The following is a 14,440-nucleotide window of genomic DNA, read 5'->3' as shown; positions in this document are numbered from 1 at the left end:
AAGAATTTCTTTACTGAAGGTCAGACGGAGACAGTAAGGCAGAAAAAGAGCCCAAATGGTGTGAATCCAGTCCTGTGTCTCCACCATTAGATCATGCTTCCTGTCTAGGCTGATGAACCCACATAAAAACCTTGGTTCACAAACAGATGACATTCAAGTACTACCAGCATTGTAAAATATGGCTAGGACTAATATATTTGCTCTGACTTTCATCTTGAGTGCCTAGTGGAACACCTGTAAGTATTTACATTTTAACATGAGCTTTTGTGCTTGTGAAAGCAGACAGTTTGACAGCAATGACCTCTCACACAAAAGCCTGAATAAGTGATGAACTTCCAGCAAATCCATGACCCCAACTCTGCTGGATGCATATTGAAGGTGACAAGTTAATGTGGCCTGTGGCAGTACCAACAAGAGGCCTGGCTCTGTGCTGGGCTCTTCTGGTGGAGGTGGTCCACAAATGAGCCTCTAACAACTATTCCTATCCAAAGGCCTGGAATTAAGCATGCCTGTATTCACTGCCTGGGTGAGAACCCCAGCAGATGTTTGATGCAGAAAAAATTTAATTTTTTTCTGAAGGTTTTTTGTTCTGCTGATCTGCTCTGGCTCTGGATGAAGGGCTTGGTTTATATTGCAGAGGAGGCAGAGGGGTGGATGTGTCTCCTCCCAAGCGGAGCACTTCAGAGTTTGCTGTGTTTGAATTGAATTGAGTGGTAGTCAAAACTTCAATTATGGGCATCTCCGGAGTTGTACGTGTCTCTGCTGCAAGCACAGTAACCACGGGCCGTCAGACAGGGATGACAGCCTGGTACAGTAACCTCTGAAATCACCCTGACCTCAATTACGTTGAAGCTGTGGCTCTGGTGACATTTCCTCAGGACTGCCCTGTCCTGGAATGAGCAGTTCCTGCTACCTGCTTCTCCAGTGAAGCTTGGATTCAGAGCAGAGAATGCTTCCTCAGGCTGGCAGAAATGCCTCTGGATCTGTTGCAGGAGGTACTTTAGTTCTGTACTAAATGCTATGGAGTAGGTCATGCTGTGTTTTTTGCCTGCAAAACTGAAAACCAGTGGGAATCCTGACTATGTCTTAATACCAGGTCAGACCCAAAGCTTGTCATGCCCAAGATGCTGGTCAATGTGGATTTATCAAAAGAGAGTATGGCAAGAGGGCGTCTATTAGTAATGGTTTCCTAATGTAGTCTACCAGCAACATGCTTCTGGAATCCCTCAGGCCAAGGGGTATTTATGTAGTTAAAGTAGGTTCAAGAATCCTTTTTTTTGTGAGCTTGTTCAGTGGCTTTTTGACCCTGTACTGGCTCTTGGTATGTTGTGATGGTGAGTTTTGCAGTTTAACTGCATGCTCTGTTGGAGAGGGGCTGAAAAATTGATTTTCTGAATCTCTCATTTTATGTTTTCACTTAATACTATTTAGGACTTGTACTAAGGGAAATAGCAGGTATTCATTTGCTACCAACTTTCTCCACACCTTTCAGTATTTTCTGGACCTCTGCTGTATCACCTCTGTGGCTTTCCTCCCAGGTTGGAGTCCTAATCTGAGTATCCATTATTATGCAGAAATTGTTCCATATTTTTGATTACAACATTCATCAATGCTTTTAAAAGCTTTGGTTTGCCTAGTTAACATCTATCACACGCACATGCCAAAAATACTTTATTTGCCTAGATATTTATTGCTGTAAGACATATACTTGGACAGGCTTTAAAGATTTCCAGGTGCTGCCATGATTCTGCAGCAGCTTTTTTGTGAAACTTTCTCTATGTTGGCAAGTCACAGTCAGAAGATGATGATTGGTGAGGTTGTTTGTAGGTCTGGCTCAGTTACTTCCATCCTGATTGCTTGAGAACTCCCTGTTTAAATGGTGCTTTTCTTTCTGTTTTCCTTCCCAGATATACTGCTGGTTTCCATGAGCAATGTTCCTGTATCCTCCCACTTAATATGCCCCCCTGCTTCCTCCCTGCAAATGGCTGCCTGAAGCATGCCCTGTGTATCTAAAACCTTGGTGAATACAACTTACCAGAGACAAGGGACATTTGTCCTTGGTCGCTCTGGGTGTTTTTTTAGGTTCCACTTAAATGGAGAGATATTACCCACATTAAAGTTTGCCCACTTACTGTGCTTGCCTGCTGATTTGGGATGATGACTAGGACTCGTCCATCAGTTTATTCTTGGCTGGTATCAGAGGAATTGTTTGGAGCTCACTGAAGTAAAATTAACATATTCTGCAATTCTACTGTTTCTCGATCCCCTTTTTTGTATTTGCTAGTTGTGAACCCACTTGGCCACCTGTAGGACTGACTGGTCCATGTTGGTGGACTTTGAGATTTTATTTTTTTACAAAGGAAACAATTTTGGTTCAGTGCTAGGCATAGTGCTAGTATTTACTTAGTGAGATTGCTTTACAAATCAGTGCTTACGAGGCTGCCGAAATGCAGCCGCTTGTGGAGAGTGAGGAAGGAGAGGTTTGAATCAGGTCATGCTAACCCCTTTTTTCCTCTGTGTGCTGCACATTCTTCACTGCTGACATGGCCTAAGAAAGAACCTTGCCTTTTAAAGCTCTACCTTAACCTACCCACCAAATGATGTATACTATTTGATTTGTGTTTAGCTGTTGAAAACTTTATTCCAAGATGCCTGAACTGGGAACTTAGTTGCAAGGGTGACACTAGTGATTTGAAACCTCCTGGTAGGGAAAGCCTTCCACAGTGGGAACTCAGTTTTATCTAGGTTGTTTACTCCATGTACTAAGCCTCTCAGGACTGATGAATGTAGTGGTCTTAGGAGAAACAAGCCCTGTTCATCAGGTATTTCTGATTTATGATGATAATCTTTGAAGGCTGCTGTGTGTAAAACCATTGTAAATAAGTTGTTCAGCACTTAATACTGAGCTCTGTAGGCTTTGTGAATTATATAGTATTTGAAAGTAGCAAGCACGTGTTTGGAGAAAGGGGACAGGGGCTGTTCTTTTAAACTATCAAGTTGTGGGTGTAGGTCTGATTGTTGAATTCAGAGCTCCTCTTGTATTGTTCTGCTGCTGCTGTATGCATTTAGTGGCTTAAATTTAAATTTAATATCATAAAGGTCATGTGAGGAGCAAGGAATTAAGCCCTAGCATGGTATATGCTTTGCAGGTGTCTCTCTGCTCTTGGGTGTTAGCTCAGGAAAACCTAAAAATAAACATAAAATAAAGTCATTGTGTATGTGTAAGCAGGAGGGCATGTTTATGTTGCTTTAATTAGAAGTGTTTTCTTGACTGCTTGTTTTCTTGGGGTATGTATTCAAAATAATAAATATTTTAAATACCTTAAAGGTATTCCCTAAAGTGCTAGGCCAGAAAGCTGATAAGGACTTTTTGTATTTGTGTCTTTTCAAAGTTCAGTTTTGGCTCAGTGGGTTCTCTTAGCAGATTTACTGTGCAGCTGATGTAGTTGTGCTAGAAGAAGGAGGTGAGAGGAGAACAGAGGATGACAGGATTTCTGATTGCAGTGCAGGTAGAACAGATTTTAAAAGCCCAGGCAACCATTATTAAAAAGACCATTGCTCAAACCATCAGAACCATCATGTCTGCCTAGTGAAGCAAGGGCCAGGATGAAAGGTGGAAGAATCAAGTGGAATGCCGTTTTGCATTTATCTTTGGACGGTCGTTGAATCAAACATGGATGCAACAAGATGCATTGCCTGCTGGGATGGATCCTTGATCCTGGAATCAGTGCTGCTAGGTTAATGGATTCCTGTAGACAGAGCCTCATTCAAGTTTGCTGTGTGGGTGGGGGGTGATTAGCAAACTCTGTTGTATCTGTCCTTGTCTATAGGAACTGCATCTGCTGTGTATGTTTGGCTTAGTGTCTTTGCTGTCTTGGAGTTGTGATGTTGAAAAACCAGCACAACCATTTTGCATTTTTAAAAAAATGCTTCATTTGTAACATGTAGGTTCTTAGCTGCCCTCAGCCTACTTGAGGGTGAGAATGAGCATCCCCTCCATGGCTACTGTTAGTTCATAGGTACCTCTGCTGTGATTCCAGTAACTGTAAGAGTGGCAGGCTTATGTTAATAGAGCTATTTTCCCCTCCCCTTTTCCTTTTCCCACTTGCCCCTGTCTTTCAGGTACATTGTGGTGTTTGCCTTTAAAGGTTGTGTTTAACACCACTTGTATTCAGGCATCTTCCCTCCACCACTTCAAGGCAAGTATTCTTCCAGGTATGTGACTGCAAACAATGCAAAGGGAAACATCTCAATGGAGATCTGTTCTTGATGTTTTTTATCTCTTTGAAGATTTTTTTTTAAGAGTCTTTTGATATTTAGGTATTTTCTCCCAGCTTTCCCTTTTCTGGTGTGTCTTTGCCTCGGTAACTAAAAAAATTCATAATGACATTGAATTAGTGACTTCAAAATGGATTCCTTGGCAACCTAAATGGGCATTTGACATCATAGGATGAAGAAGTAGTAAAACCAGCTTGAAGAGGTTTGGTTGTTTGGGTTTTGGTTTTTTTTTGTAATTTGTTTACCCCCTCACCTCTAGCAGTTCACTCCTGCTGTTGTAATCTTCTGAGATGCTGATACAAGTGTTTGTGGGGTTTCACTGTAAGCCTTATCTCTAAAACGTTCTGAGTAGCCAGACCTCTTTAATTTTTTGTGTCTTTGAACAGTCATTCCTCACCAACTTTTGTTTTGATCAATAAAGGGAGGGCAGTCATAGGCTTTCCCTGGCGTGGAAATGAGCAGCTGAAGGAAGGGAAGAGCTTCTGCAGAGATGTCGATCCTCAGTGGAAGCAGCACAAAACTATGTGCTGTTTCTATCAAGAGGCTTGAGAGTTTTAGCTGCAGAGATAGCCTCATCTTCCCACCTTATCACACATTCTTTGTTTTTTCTCTTGATGCAAATCTTGTTACTGCATTAGCTGTGTAAAAAATTCTGGAAATCAGGTCTCTTTTAGCTGTTCTTTCTGTTTCCAAATTAATTTCCATCTTGAGAGAGTATCTTTCTTAATCATGCTTGATATTGTGTAAGGAAATCATGTTTCATCACGTAAGATTGTGGTCCAGGTTTTGTTCTGACTGGACTGGTACAAATGTGGCGCATCTTTGCCGGTGTTGGTGTGTCTTTTGTGAAAGAAGTCGGTTTGAGTAGCCGGGGGCAGAGTATCAATCACAGCCTAGAAATACCAGCTTAAGGAAAATAACCTACATCAGTCTTCACTCTTTTGTTGGAATGCCCAGGCTTCTATTATAAGATATGAAACTAAACATATGCTAAAAGCCAAGTAAGTACAAAGACTGCAACACCACATTTCCAAGAAAATTGTCTTGTTGCAGAGGAGCATGGGCTGTGAAAGGGCCTTATGGTATCTGCACATTTAATACAGGCTCTATTAGTAGCTATCTTCAGTTACAATAGTCTCACTTGTTTTTAGATTTCTGCAGGGGTTTTTTTGTAACTGTTTGGGGGAGTAGCATATAAAACAGGGCGGCATGTAGAAATCTAAAACTCCAGCCAAAAGACACCTCCTTTTTGTGTCTCTGTGTTGCAGCTGTCTATCTCTTGGCAGCAGGCAGCCTGTGTAGAATGTGAGGTTTTAGCACTGAAACGTGGAAGAGAGAATTAAGGGGTTCTGAACTTCAATCATTCTGTTCTAGAGAATTTCAGTCCTCACCATTGCTTAGTTATTTGGAGACTGTAGGGTTGTCTTTTTTCTTTTCAGTAACTCCTTCTGTTCACAGTAACAGGAGTGTCTCATATAAACTGAGACAGGTTGCTAACTCTTCACTTTCCTCAGTTCTGAGTTTAGTAATCAAATTAATTGGAGCCAGTTGCATGGATATCCAGCTGTGAGGAAAGGCAAAAAAGAATGCATGAATGTATTTTGTTATGGGTAGAAGAGGAGTAAAGGAGAGACTTCACTTTTTCTGCCATGAAACACTTTTGTATAAGCCAAATAAATGCTTTGTTACAGGGATGTCAGTATGGGACATTTTGTTTCTGCATAAATTATGGATTACATCATAACACCTAGGGCATGGTTACACCTTTTAATCTCCCCTTGTTCCACCTGGAAAGGCAGAGGATTTTGTGAGATAAGCTAGTGTAGGAGCTTCCCTCAACACTGAGTTTTTGCATTTTGGAGGAAGCAGATGCATGCTTTTCTACCAAGCAAACAAACTGAAAAGGGAAAAGTATAAGACACTGTGAGACTTTCCATTAAAACCTATTCTTTTTAGATTACTTTGTACCTTCAGTTATGCAGATGTTGTCAGAATAGAGAATGGAAACTGTGTACTCAATGCTCTGAGGAACTGTTTGGGTGCTGATCTCCATCTTCCTGGTAGCTTAAATCCACGCCATTTGCCCAGGGTTTCCATTATTCCAGCCTGGCCTGAGATGCGGGTTTCCTTTTAGCCGAGGCATTTGTATTGCTGTGGTTGTTACATCTGCCCTGGGCAAGCAGAGAATGCCAGCACAGGCAGTTCCATACCCTGGTGGCACTGCTGCCTCGCTGGCACGGGCTGGGCTGCTGCTCTGACGGAGAAAAGTACGGTTAAAGTTGTTCAGCTTTTTAGTGCACGGATAAAACCAGACTTTTCGCTTCATAGACAGTGTTCGACCTTTCTGAATCATGTAAGTTCTGGTGTGCAAAGGCCGTGCGGTGGTGCTTGAGCAGGTTTCAGCTTTGTTTTGTTGTTGTTGCTGCTGTTGTTCGCAACTTTTAACACGCAGCTTTAAAGGCCTTGCTCTTGGGGAGGCTGGTGTTGAAAGGAGTGGAAATCATCCCGGGGAGAGGAAAAGGACAGGCTAACCTTGGCACCTGGGGCCTGGCTATTATGTTGCACTTCCTCTGCGGGGCGGCGCGGGGCGCGGGGCCGCAGGAGCGATGTTCCCACAGCAAATGGAGGAAGTTCCTCCAGCAGCAGCAGCAGCAGCAGCGCTTCTGGATCTCCTCTCGCCTGGGGGATGGGGCAGGGTGGTGAAAGAGGGCTAGACAAAGCACCGAGGGGAGCGGGTGGGAAAAAAAAAAAGAAAAAAAAAAAAAGAAGCCAAACAACAACCCGGATCTTTCAGCTACGTGCAAAGCTCGACAAACTTTTCGGAAATGTGAATACTTCGCGTATTCACCGTTCTGGGGAGGGGTTGGGGAGCACGAGAATGCTTCTTTCCCTGGCGCTGCTGGCGGCGGGGAAGGTACCGGGGAAGGAGCCGGGAAGGATGGAGGGGGGCGGCCGCTCCTCTCTCGCTGGTTGCTGACTAAACAGTTCTGTCAGCTGGCAGTCGGCGCGGCCTGGGGATTTGCGATAGAGCTCCTGGAGGGTGGGGGCGGCTGCGCGGGGGGAAGGGAGGGAAGGGCCGGCCCTGCTGCAGCCGCTGCTGCTCCCTCGCCCTCGTGGCACGGAGGCCTGGGTCCCCTGGGCACGGCCACGGGGAGTTTTGGCCCGAGGCAAAAGTGATGTCCGAGCGAAGGGGATGTGCCTGCATCCCTGTTCGTCTGGGCAGTGGGGCGGTGCCTTGAGTAGCAGCCCCTGCCCGCTGGAAGCCTGTCCTGTGCAGGAGCGTGTTCCCGTCCGACTGGTATCCGCAGCTCCCTCGCCAGCTGTGTCAGAGCCCTCTGGAGCACGTGCTCCTGCCAAAACTGCCAGAGCCGGGTGCTGGGGTGTGAGGAACACGCTCCCATCCCAGCTGGGAGCAGGTTGTGGATGCTGGGGCAGAGCTGTGTTTGCCCCTTGGCCGGGCTCTGGCTGGCACTCGCAGTGACAGTGCCAAGGGCAGAGCAGGAACAAGGCTTGGGCAGTGCCCGCCCTGTGCTCTGCCACAGGTAGAGACTGCCCCATCTAAGCGTGGTAGGAAGCAGGCAGTGAATCCTGGCTGCTGTTCAAGTTTAATGTTTCCTTTCTCGGCCTTGAAGGCAGATGGAGCCCAGGGTAGCCCTTGCACAGAGCAGGAGGTATTTACAATGATTCTTTTGGGTTGGTAATGTTAAATTCCTATTTTTCTGCTCCTCTTGTTTTGTTTTCCATAAATCGTGTGCTGTAAAGTTGGAACAGCCTTGGAACAGCTGCGGCTTTTCACCCATATGCTTTCCTCCCCTCCACCCCCTATTAGGAGTAAGTGAAGGATGGGTTGTATGTGAATCACCTCCATACATATTTCACTTCTCCTGTCCCAGCAGTGCAAGACAGAGAAGGACCCTGTCCTGACAGGCAAAAAGGGTGTGTGTCTCAATTGTTTGAGGTCAACTGAGTTAGCCGAACACAATTAAAAAAAAAAAAAAGCTCTCTTGATGCTCCTTAAGGTACAGCCTACCATGTCCAAAGCCGTGTTTGTGGCTGTGCAAGACCAGTTAATGTGCTAACCTGCATCTTAATGAACATTAAGGTAGGTTTTTAGTAATGTTAGTCTGACTCAACGGAGCTACCATGGTTGTAGTCGTGAGTGAACCTGTCCAGCCCATGTGGACAAGCTTGCTGGAGGCTTTAGTTTGCAGGACAGCACCAGCCACTGACGGTCTGAAGGAGATCTGCCTTTTTTTCCCCTTTTTATTTTGGCAAAGCAGAGTGTGCTGTGAAAGATGAGTGGAAGGCTATAGAAAAGTGTTTATATTGTGATGTGGAAATCTACAGATCTCGCCCAAGAGCTGCTTTGTTGTACCTTTGTACAGTTCTCATCACCTCAGTGCAGTTCTCAGCAGGGTGTGTTGTGCCTGGCACTCCTTCACAGCACACCTGGATGCCCTTTTATGCAGGAGTCAAGCAGCAGCGTGGTTTTGTAGGGCCTTGCAATCCTTTCCTAAGTGGCCATATGGACGAGCTGGGCAGCTGGACTGCTGTCAGTTTGCTCTCAGCAATGTAGGTGTCTGCAAGCCGGTGTGGGAAGGTTGTAAAGCACTAAAGTATCTGAGTGACACCTCAGTGTCCATTCTGCTTTAAACACTCCGCTTGTGACAGGCCACAAGAGTGAAGCCCTTTGTGAGAGTGTGTTTAAATTGATAAAACTTGAATCCTTAAATATTTAGCTTTTCCCTGAGGTTATTGTAGGTAAAAAACCGCTTCTTTGTTGCTGTTTTTTTTTGTTTTTTGAGCAGAGAAAAAAGTCTTGAGGAGACAGGGAGACACTGAGAGGTGTACATCATCTGTATTTTAAAGCAGGCAGACTGTCTCTGTGAAAATGGAATTATTTTGAGAAGAGGGGGTATATAACTGTTTGAGTGCTTAGGCATATGGTCTGAAATGCTGAATAACCACAATCCTCACTGACTTCACAAGGAACGCTTCTGGAAACGGCTCTTGATGCATTGGGTACAAAGCACTACAAGTGCGGGTAAACAGTTCTTTAAAATATTTTGGCACACTGAGAAAACTTCAGAGAGTGCTACTTGGAAGCTGAACACTTGACTTTTCGTGGATAAGATCAGTTTAAATAGGTGTGTTTTTCTTCCTTCTGTGTGTATGAGAGAGGGGAACAGGAGGGCAAGTAAAAAAATCAGAGGAAAAGACCTCATTGCTGACTGGGGAGACTTGTTTGACCTTCTGAGCCCTGTGCACTTGTCTGTGGTTTGCAGCCAAAGGCTCTCACTTTGAGAGCGCCTTGCTCCTCGTGCTGAACTATTTTTTGACGCAGTGAATGAATGCAATATGTTAACACTCCTGTAAGTCCCAGAATTGCTTGGCTGCCCCTTGCCCTGCCTGCCTTGTGCTGGCTGAAAAGGTACCATTGTTTGTTCTGCAAACAGTGGGTGCTGGTTGTTTCCAAGGTGACTGCGGCACTGTTGCTGCCCTCTAGTACAAAAAAAAAAAATTGTCATTAAACACCTGAGAGCATCCCACTGTCACCAGACAATGGGAGGGAGGCAGGAGCTGTCTGTAAGAGCTCTCTGGGCTGTTACAAAGCAGATGGAGAAAATACCAGTAAGCTAAGAAGGGGTGATGCACACATTTGGTCTGTGCTACAAAATAGTGTTCCTAAATAGTGCACGGATACAGCTGTTGAAACTGCTGATTGTTTCTAAGTCTGTCTCTGCCGGGAAGAAATGATGATAAATTTAAAGCCTCTGAATAAAACGGATTAACTGGTAGTTGTAGTTTGAGTTTACAGTAGTAATATTCTGCTTTTTCACTTTATTGATAGGATGTTTTGAAGACTGCTCAAGCCAAGGATGTGTGGACTTCTAGAGGGAAAGCTAAAAGAAAACACTCAACAGTTCTGCTAGACTTGCAGGTTTTCAGACTGTTTTGGAAAACAATTATTTGGGGATAAAGTATGCATCCTCCAGAAAGAGAACCCCAGTAGTTCTTTCATTCCTTTTGTATATTCTTGAAAGGCCTGTGGTACTCAGAACAGGGACTGATTTTGAAGTGTCTAGGTGGATGGATTTGAAGAATTTTTTCAGTCTTCTCCTTGAGCTGCGTGCCCATCTACTCATGCAGCTGTTTGGGGTGGGGGGGATGAGTTTAAAAAGAAAAACAAGCTAACGATTCTTTTTAATTGGTCATGGATGCTGCTAGCAGAACTTTGCCTCCCCCTGCATCAGGTTTAGTACAGTTCATACGCAGGTTTCAGTAAACATTAACCACTTTTATCAGGGCTCGCAGCATGCTGAATGGTTAGCAAAGAGCATGTACTGAGAGAAACAGAGAAAATGAACAAGTCCAAGGTCAAAAGGATGGTAGGTTTTCCTTTATTAAAATAAGGGGTGGAGAAGGTTGACAACACTTTGTGAAAAAAATAGGCCTGTGTGAAAACATGATTCTTGTCCTTAAGCTTTCATCTGGGTGAGAGTATGTGGGGGTACTGCAAGGAGGATGTGCATCTTGAATTTTTCTTCTGCTCCAGTGAGATGACCAGAACAATCAGCCCTCCTTGCACTCTTGCTGACTGACAGCTTAGCTCCTCGTGACTCAGATCAATCCAGAGCAGAGTATAAGCTTTGCTATTGCTTGTTCCATATTTGTAGGGGCCTGTTCCCACCCAGCGTCCACAAAGATCCCACTGACTTCTGCAGTGCACAGCCAGATAGAGATCACAGCTCCCTCCCTTCTGTGCCTGCAATGATACAAAGCCATCCTGGTTAGGAGGGGTGGTTAAGGAACTGTGGTTTAGCATTTTGCCTCATCTTTCTTTCTCTTGGGTGACTTGGATGTTTCTTTATTGCATTTGAGGGCTACAGTGCTACTAACTTTTCTGCAGAGTGAATTGCTGTAGTGATTAAAAAACAGTTGATCAGCTTAGCAATGAAAATGAGGTAATTGTGGCTAAATTAATGAAATGATTTTACGTTGCGGTCTGGAAAAAAAGCATTTTGAAAAGAGCATGTAATCTGCCCTAATGAAATTTGTTGAAGCATCTGATGCTGCAGTTCAAATTGTAAGTTATTTTTAATTGTGCAAATCAGCATATCCTGTCCCTCCTAGCTCCATTCAAATAATACTTTGCAAAAGAAGCAGCAGCATTCACCTATGTATTTCCTAGAAAACAGCATCACTGAGAGGTTGTACTTCATTGGAAAAACACAGATTTAGTTAAATGATACATCAAACACAGAAGAAATCCAAACCGTGTGTGGCTAGTCTGACAGTAGTTTGAGAAACACCCTACACTGCATGCCCCTCAAATCAGAAACGTGTGCACACAGTTAAAAATCTCATCTTTGTGGTGACACAGATGATTCAGTGCAGGAAACGAGAGGAATTTCTTTCAGCAGTTAAGCATTTGTGGGGCGGGGGTGTGAGGAGGTCATGGTGTTCAACACACCCGGTTAGAAACCTTCAGGCTCCTTTCCCTACTACGTTTTATATTGATCCAAATCAGGGCTGATACTGGAAGCATCAGCACGAGAGGCAAATTCCATCCTGTTTGTTCCACCTGGATCAGATGGGAAGTAAAAGAAAGAAAGGAAGAGACTTTTTTGTTGGTTTTAAATTTTACCTGCAGACATTAGCATCCTGCTCAAAACCATCCCTTATCGTGGAAGGTGTAAGGACTCACTCTGGCATCCTGCTGGAGCTGAGCTGTGGGGTGGCTGGGCCAGCACATGGGAGGAGGGTCATGAGCAGGGCTGCAGTGGTGGCCCATGTTCTTCCTGCTGCAATGGCTGCAAGGTCCCAGGACAGGCAGAGGGAGAGCTTTACATGCAGGCTTGCCATTACAGCTTCTTGAAAGATGCCATAGTTCATCTAAATATAAAATATGGACTGTGGTTTCAGTCTGAAATATTTGTGGGATTTTACAAAACCACTACAAACAAACAAAGTAAACAGCAGCAAAAAAGTGACACATTTCAGGCAGGACACTTTTATCCTTTTTCTTTTGCAAGGTGATGCAGAGACTTGTATTCTGTGATTCAGTTTTCAAAGTAAGGACATTTCTCAAATGGAATACATCTGTGTTCATCCCTTATTCACAGACTTCCTAAAGAGCTTTATATTAAAGTTTTTCAGGAGGTTGGGATGTAATTTTCTTTTCAACTCTGTTGATGTTCTCCCACAGTTTCCCAGGTGGTTTTGTTGCCTTCTCCAAATTTAAAACTAACAAACAATTTCCTAGTAAGTTGATCATGTGTTGTATTAGAAGCCTTTGTAAAGCCTGTGGAGGGAAATCATGTATGCCACTTGAATTCTAGAATGCAGAGGGCAGGTTTAATGGAAGCATGTACAAAACATTACATGTATGTGTAGACTTTTGCTTGCCTGGGAACTGACCAATGAGTAAAAGTCAGACAGTTTTAGATTGTTTTGATGCATCTGTAAAAGCTTTTGCTGTTTTGTATTTCCTTTAGTCTCTAGCTGATAACCAGCATTAATGAAGTGGCTTTTTATACAGGTCTATTGAAATTATTTATGCAACTGCAGCACAAGCTTTCTTGCAAAAGCAGTCATTTGTAGTGCACACAACTGGTAAGCAGAAGCATTACTGTTCATTCTCCAGTACCTCAATAGCTATGGCTCTGTTCTCCCCACTGTAGCTTGCTGTGCATGCTCCCAGTGTTTATTCTCAACTCCAATGGACCTGCAGGTTTTGGCTGCTTCTGGCACTGAGGTGCAGGAATGACTTGCTCTCTCTTGAAGAACCACTCATCCTGTTTTGGCTTTTTTTTGGTTGTTAGTTGCTTGCTTGCTTGCTTGGGTTTTTTAAAACCTCAGTGGAAAAATACTTTTACTGTCAGTCTGTGGGACCACAGTCCTGTTAACCTCTGAAATCGTTTCATAATAGGCTCTCAGAAGACTATTAGGTGCACTGGGGATAGGAAGAGTTACATGCATCCCCTTTTTAGATACCTTTGCAAAGGCTTCAGTGCCAGAGGACTCTATTAATAATGTCTTAAAACACATGCTCTCTTGATAACAGAGGGACTCATTCTGTCAGCCAGAAAATTTCTGTCGTCTCTCCTTCACCTGGGCTTGCCTTGGCTGTGGAAGACAGTGTCAGTTCTCCCAAACTGTTGAGATAAGTTTTTAGGAGAAAACTTATATTGGGCAAAATGTGAGAACCTCTGTGCTTCATGAGCACCAGGAGGAAATAGGGTGCACAGCCTCAGGGCACCCAGGAGTGCTTGGGGAGAGTTGTTTCTTATTACATGTCAATGTGCAGGTGGGACTTAATTGTTTTGGTGTCTTATAGGAGCTGCCACTGACTCTCCCATTGAATTTCAGTTATGGTGCATGATGTGAGGTTTTTTTGCTATATTACTTAGCTCAGTAGAATGGAGCAGGCGACAGGTATTCATTAATAAGCCATGCTGCTTAACTGCTCAGCTCTAAAGGGAGTGCTTTTGCATAGACTTGCATGGGTGTCTCGTGCATCTTAGGGACAGGTCAGATTTGCTTTTAGAGATGTCAGGTGTGTGTGGGGCTGATTGCAGTGTCTGGCATTTCAGCTTCAGGAGCCAGAGCTCCCTAGGCCAAGGGCAGACTGGACAGCATGCTCGCATCCTGGAGCAAGACCTGGACATCCATAGACCTGTTTGGGCTTCCCAGCACAGGGTGCTGATCAGCTGGGCTGTCCAGATGGACTATACACGGGCCAGAAGCTGTGAATTGAACATCCCCAGAGTGAGGTAGCATGGGGCCTGGAGGAGGGGCTTAGTGCACAGCAAAGTCACTGCTCTGGGCAGCTTAAAAGACAGGATTTTTTCCAGTCTTGAAGCACTCGCATAGGGTCTTACATTCAGAGCACTAATGATTTCCTTGTTGGGATTCAGACTCTTTAAAATTTTATTAAAGGAATTGTCTGGGGTGACATTTAGCTAGCACCAGATGTTGGCTTTTAGTTACCAGTGTGGAGGTGGCATGGCTAATAAAGGCAAGGGTAAGAAACTTGTGAGAAACTGCCTGTCACATGCAGCTTTGTGTACTGCAGCCTGCGTGATGGCTGTCGCTTCTTCATGGGCCAGCATTCTACAAGAAAGCTTTTTCTTTTCTTCTTTTACTTCTGTACTCTTGA

At 44.2% G+C, this 14,440-nt stretch overlaps 1 protein-coding gene across 7 annotated transcripts in view; it reads left to right on the top strand.

Annotated features, from left to right (window-relative positions):
- The window catches only part of RREB1 (ras responsive element binding protein 1), a 121,953-nt gene that overhangs the window by 14,229 nt on the left and 93,284 nt on the right, over positions 1–14,440 (top strand). The window contains exon 1 of one of the 7 annotated variants that reach the window (XM_064425337.1): positions 6,564–6,631. The exons of 5 other annotated variants lie outside the window; for them this stretch is intronic. The gene's annotated coding sequence lies outside the window, so the exon portion shown is untranslated. Of the gene's footprint in view, positions 1–6,563; positions 6,632–10,124; positions 10,220–14,440 lie in introns of those variants that run through there. One more of the 7 variants, XM_064425293.1, reaches the window with a different exon arrangement.

This window comes from Passer domesticus, chromosome 1 (assembly GCF_036417665.1).
Source record: "Passer domesticus isolate bPasDom1 chromosome 1, bPasDom1.hap1, whole genome shotgun sequence".
Lineage (NCBI taxonomy): Eukaryota > Metazoa > Chordata > Aves > Passeriformes > Passeridae > Passer > Passer domesticus.
Note: the sequence above shows the minus strand (reverse complement) of the source record. Positions and strands in the feature narration are given on the sequence as shown.